At 41.7% G+C, this 5,120-nt stretch overlaps 1 long non-coding RNA gene across 1 annotated transcript in view; it reads left to right on the forward strand.

Moving 5' to 3' along the window:
• Positions 1-1,935: 1,935 nt before the first annotated feature.
• LOC115286517 overlaps positions 1,936-5,120 on the forward strand; it is a 15,104-nt gene continuing 11,919 nt past the window's right edge. Inside the window, exon 1 of the long non-coding RNA XR_003906103.1 lies at positions 1,936-1,997. This is a non-coding gene — a long non-coding RNA (uncharacterized LOC115286517). The remainder of the gene's footprint in view (positions 1,998-5,120) is intronic.

Here is a 5,120-nt window from a genome sequence, read left to right on the forward strand (position 1 = left end):
GATACTCTGGCTGCATAACCGTGAATGGAGGGGACTTACACTTCTCCTTCTATTCTATCAAACTAGACTAGTTTGTTTCCAGGGGGGGAAAAAACCCTGGAAATTTGTCTTGAAATTTTCTGAAATTTGCTTGAAATGTGCTGAACAAAAGAACATTTAGTTCAACCAAGTTGTCTTTTTGGAAAGACTGTGCAAGAATTACTTGGAGTCGTAGGAGCCGTTCATGTGGATCTCACAGAATGGTATTTGTTTCTCTTTTATAGAAGTGCCAACATGTATGTCTATAAGCTTAAGATCTGAGACTCTTTTTCCTTACCAAGGAACCCTGGAGTTCAGCGGGGTTATGTGATGTGCTTAAGGTAACACCCACAGCCCACATGGTCTAAACATGACAGGTGGCAATAACGGAACCATAACTGAGATGGTGCTGCATCTCCTTTCGTGTTTCTACTGTTAGACTCTTGCTATATCCCAGGAGTAAGAGTGAACTTTTTCTGATCATATGTAGAGGAGAGAGATATTGATGGGGACTAATTTTTGGCCCAGAAAACTTATATCTCTAAGGTATACATTTGTTCTCTAGTATAAAGACAAAATATTAGACCTGGCTGGGGATGTTCAAATGGCTTTAAAAGTCCAATAGTATTCCAAATGTGAAAAGCCTTAGAAGGTAAATAGAATAAAATTAAATTTGTATATTTTTAGTTGTACTGATTCTCTTTATTTACTTATTTTTTTTTTTTATTTGAGGGAGGGGAAGAGTAGAGGGAGAGTGGGAGAGAAAGAGAGAGAGAGAGTAAGGATCCCAAGCAGGCTCCATACTCAGTGTGGAGCTCAATGCAGGGCTCCCTTCCATGACTCTGAGATCATGACCTGAGCCAAAATCAAGAGTCAGATGCTCAACCGACAGAGCCATCTGGCCACCGCTGATCTGTACTGATTTTTACAGTCAGAGTTCACTGCCTTCGTTTCCTGACTTCTTAGCACCCCCCATATGAAAAGTCTTCTCTTGGAGGTCACACATGACATCTTTCTAGTTAACTGTACTAGCTTTTACTTCGTGTTTATTTTCCTTGACCTTTTTGCTGTATTTGTCCCTGTGAACTCTCCCCAGCCAACACCATTTTCCACCCTACATAAATACGCAATAGTTGATCTCGTTGACATTTTTGTCTTCTTTGCTAACCCTGTCACCAGACTTGTCCTCCTTTCATCATCTTCTGCCTGAATTATCACACAGGCTTCTCTCTGGTCTTCCAGGTTATCTTTCCTTTCTCTAATCCACAATTCCAGAGTGACTAATCTTCCAAATATCTATAAGCTGAACTTAAAATCCCTTCTTACCTAGGGGGGCCTTACTTTTCTCTCCTGTTTCATCTCCCTTACTTTCCTTTTGGCTCTTTACATTCCAAAAACACTTGCCTTTTCTAGTCTCAAAGACACTAAGCTTGACCCCTCCTGAGGGCTCTACACTAGTTTACTCTCTACCTGAATTTCTCTTCTCCAGATCATTCCATGACTTGTTTCTTTCATTCAAGTTGTTTAAATTTTCCTCAGAAAGATCTAATCTACTCTCTACTCATTTTGATGCCCTTACATTTAACTTTAATTAGGGCCATTATTATAATTTGGTAGTTATATATTTATTTGTTCCTCTCTGTCTCTACCAAATAGAATGTATACTCTCTGAGAGCAGATTTTTTATTTTATTGCTTTCCTTCCAGAGCCTAGAACTTAAAGATTAATGAAAATCTGTTGAATGAAGAACACTAGAGATTATATCATTTCTAATCTGTTCAACCCTATACCCTCCTATTTCTATGTAGGCACACTTTACACGTCCCACAGTTTGTTGTCACTCTCCGTGGAATTTACTTTCTATTGTGTCATGTGTGTGGACCTTTTTTTCTCCAACCAGACAGCAGCTTCTGAAAGGAAGAGGCCTTTTTTATACTGTTGCCGCCCTCCAGGCCTAGCAGAGTGCGGAGAAGCATTTGGTATGTATTCAGCAAACACTCATTGATTTATTTCCGACTGTAACATTATATACTGCACCACTGAGCACTTTTACATCAGTAGGGCTGAAACGGAAATAAAAATAGGTCGACCATAAAACACCAGCATAAGGCCTATGACAGGGTGAGAGCTTTCTTTCTAATTCAATCTGAGTAGCAAACTAAAGTTTTCCGGAATGAGGATGGGATGGATAGGAAAGCTTACCTTGGGAAAATTTCTCACTTCCTTGTCTACCAATGGGAGGCTGATCACTCTTTGAGCACCCTCTGAGTGCCAGTCACCTTCCAACTCCAATGTGCTCAGTGAATACCATTCTTGACCCTGCCTTCATCCTAAGTCATCTTGGACTTTTTACTCTTCTTTGATTCCTGTATATATACTCACTGACATCACATCTTTCCTTAGTTGTATTTATGACTAATCTTTCTTTTAAAACCCACTTGCCACTTCAAAAGTTACGGTCTTCTGTCTCATCTGCAACCTTCTCCCCTGCCAAATCCACCCGGAATGATCTCCTATTGGATCAAGTCTAAAATTTTCAGGCTCAAATTAGGGCATTCTATGAATAATTCTACCTTACCATTTCAGCTTTGGTTTTCTATTGTTTCTAAAATGAGCCTCCTGTTCTAAGTTATCTGATCTCCTAACTTTTCCCCATTCTTAGCTTGCTCATTTTTTTCCCTGTACCTTTGTTTAAACAGTCTTTTACACCAATCCAAATTTTTCATTTCTTTCTTTCTTTCTTTTTGTTCTTTTAAGAGATCTTTTCTTGATTTACATGGATAATTTTCCGTTTAAGATTTGGATTTTATGATTGAATTCTTGGTTAGTAATGGTGAGTCGTTTATCATTTTATTTCATATTTTACCTCCCCAGTAACCCCATCATTTTTAAATAATGTTTTTCTTTCTTTTTCTTTTTTTTTGAAAGAGCGAGCAAGTGTGTGTGAGTGAGAGTGGGGGGACAGACAGAGAGAGAGAGAGAGAGAGAGAGAGAAAGAATCTTAAGCAGGCTTCACACCCAGCACAGAGCCCAACATAGGACTTGCTCTCAAGACTGTGAGATCATGACCTGAGGTGATATCAAGTGTCAGACATTTAAACAACTGAGCCATCCAAGCGCCTCTGTAATTTTCTTGACAATAGGGACTTCATAACATCTACAGTCATGGACAGCTCTTTGCACCTCCTCCGATAAATGTGTTTGGTTGGGGCATGGCTCCACAGGCCTGGCCAGAATTGCCTGGATTATAAAGATGAACCCTGAGCAGGTGAGATAGAGTTTATAAATAGGAATCCTTGAAGCCAGTGGCACAAAAATGGCCTGTAAGAGCAATACCGTCCTAGCTAATATCAAGTTCAATTTCATACATCACTCAGACCATGTAGGCAAAACTGCAAAGGCAAAGACTTCTGCTGTTGAGTAGTATAAGCCAGATACAGGCAGGTATGTGAGACAAGATCCAAACCTGAATAATGACTGGCTTTGAATCCAATAAATCTGGGTAATACTGAACAAGTAAATTACCCTCTTTGGGCTTCAGTTCTTCATCTGTAAAATGAAAAGATTAGACTCCAGGTGATATTAAGGACTAGATAATTCAATTATAAAATTACATGATTCTATTTCCAAAGCAATGGAACGGAGGCCATAGTCGTTAGAGTTTTTCATATACTTGTTCTCTGTGATAGGATTTATTAGTTTTGTGTGTAGTTAGCAACCCAGTTTTCGGCTTTTGGCATTTACACTTATCCTTTTCCCAATTTGTGATAAAGTAGATGGACAGATGGTTTATTAGGCTTTCAAATACTTGTAATGCTGTTGTTCAATTCAACAATGGTTTTAAACTTTGAAGGTCCACATAGAGCCTGGATTTTGTTTAGAAGATAGTTTAAACTCCTCAATTTTAGGATAATAATGTTTACTCACATAATTTAAAACAACATGTGGATGTAACTCCAAAGGCCTACTCAGCCTCCTTCATTTCCTAACTCATTTCCACATCACACCCTAACTCTTCCAAGTTGCAGTTTTAAAAATGAAGTTACCAGACTTCCAGTAACATGTGCATGTTTTGCCTACTCCTGACTCACTTAAGCCACATGCTCCTTCCAAATACAAAACCCTTTAATTCAGAAACAAAAATTTAAATGTGGGACAAATGAATCCCTCATTTATAGGTAAGAAAACGAGAGGTTATGGTGCTCATTCTACTATGTATTTTATACAAAACAAAACAAAACTGAGGAAAGGTTCGAGGGAAAAAACATCTAAAATTTGTGAGTTGTAAGCCCCAATAGAAAAATTCCATTCCTTTAAATGTAAGTGTCAATTAACACATAGTTGTAGAGACAACTATGGAACTGAAAGGTCACCTCTGCGATCTATCTCCTTGATTTGTGCTTCTAGTTCATCAGTGTGGCTTTAGCTTCATGTAAGCATGGACAAGCAATGGTTGAATACCCAAAATGCAACCTAAGTGTGTGGAGGAGTCAGAACAGATAGGACGGACAAAACATAAGTAAAGTGTGAGCCTGCCAAGAGGGTTCTGAGAGCGGGCCAGAGGGAGGGAAATTAGGACGCGTAGGCGAGGCAGATGCGGCCAAAGAGGTGCGAACTGCAGAGCAGGTACAGGTGGCAGGGAAGGCGCCGGGTACCCGCTGGGGCCCTGAGGCTCCAGCAAGCCAGGGAGAGGGGCAGGGACGGGGACGGGGAAGAGGAACCGGCAGAAGAACTGCAGGAGGAAGCCGAGGCCAACTCAGTGAGCGGCGAAGGCCTTCCAGAAGAAAAGAGAAGGCGCCAATGCGAGCTTAGAACGATACTAGGGGGTTAGGGAAAGAGTACAAAAAGCTGAAGAGGCAGAGAGGGGTGCTGATGAGAGCTGCAAAGGGCGCGCGGGGGGATAGGAAGCGATGCGAAGCCTTCGGGCAGTGGGCAGGTGAGAAGAGAAGTGGGGGCTGTGAGCTGAGGTGGCCCGGCGCGCGCGGGCGGGATCCGCCGCTGAGTCAGGGACCCGGCGCCCTCAGCGTCCGGACCTTGCGGGATGGGCGGGGCCTTGAGAGCGTGGGCGGGCCAAAGGCGGGGCCTGCGCCTGACGCGCCTTG

Source organism: Suricata suricatta, chromosome 3 (genome assembly GCF_006229205.1).
Source record: "Suricata suricatta isolate VVHF042 chromosome 3, meerkat_22Aug2017_6uvM2_HiC, whole genome shotgun sequence".
Lineage (NCBI taxonomy): Eukaryota > Metazoa > Chordata > Mammalia > Carnivora > Herpestidae > Suricata > Suricata suricatta.